This window comes from Procambarus clarkii, chromosome 39, assembly GCF_040958095.1.
Source record: "Procambarus clarkii isolate CNS0578487 chromosome 39, FALCON_Pclarkii_2.0, whole genome shotgun sequence".
In the NCBI taxonomy this organism is placed as follows: domain Eukaryota; kingdom Metazoa; phylum Arthropoda; class Malacostraca; order Decapoda; family Cambaridae; genus Procambarus; species Procambarus clarkii.
Genome location: NC_091188.1, coordinates 12,454,763 through 12,455,681, shown reverse-complemented (window position 1 = coordinate 12,455,681; position 919 = coordinate 12,454,763).

Below are 919 nucleotides of genomic sequence, written 5' to 3'. Positions count from 1 at the left end.
ATCTCGCCCTCAGTGTACTGTTATCTCACCCCTCAGTGTACTATTATCTCACCCCTCAGTGTACTATTATCTCGCCCTCAGTGTACTGTTATCTCACCCCTCAGTGTAATATTATCTCACCCCTCAGTGTACTATTATCTCACCCTCAGTGTACTGTTATCTCACCCCTCAGTGTACTATTATTTCACCCCTCAGTGTACTATTATCTCGCCCTCAGTGTACTGTTATCTCACCCCTCAGTGTAATATTATCTCACCCCTCAGTGTACTATTATCTCACCCTCAGTGTACTGTTACCTCACCCTCAGTGTACTGTTATCTCACCCTCAGTGTACTGTTAACTTACCCCTCAGTGTACTGTTATCTCACCCTCAGTGTACTGTTACCTCACCCTCAGTGTACTATTACCTCACCCTCAGTGTACTGTTATCTCACCCTCAGTGTAATTATCTTACCCCTCAGTGTACTGTTATCTCACCCACAGTGTACTTTTATCTCACCCTCAATGTACTGTTATCTCACCCTCAGTGTACTGTTATCTCACCCTCAATGTACTGTTATCTCACCCTCAGTGTACTGTTATCTCACCCTCAGTGTACGTGAGTTCCTTCCTCTCTTCCCAATAGAGAACAATTTACAAGATGTCATCATTCATACCGACTCTAAATCTTCACTACAGGGATTGTCTTCCAGCCAGCACACAGATAATATAAAACTCAGCCCAGAAATCCAACATATAGGAAATGAAGCACTCAATCTAGGGCTGTTATTCACCCTAAATTGAATACAAGCCATATTGGCATAGACGGTAATGAAAAGGCAGACCCACTAGCAAAAACTGCAACTGCTTTAACTGTTATTCAGGTAAAAATACCTCCAAGTTTCTGACAGATTAAGGAGCATATCAAGAAGAAAATACT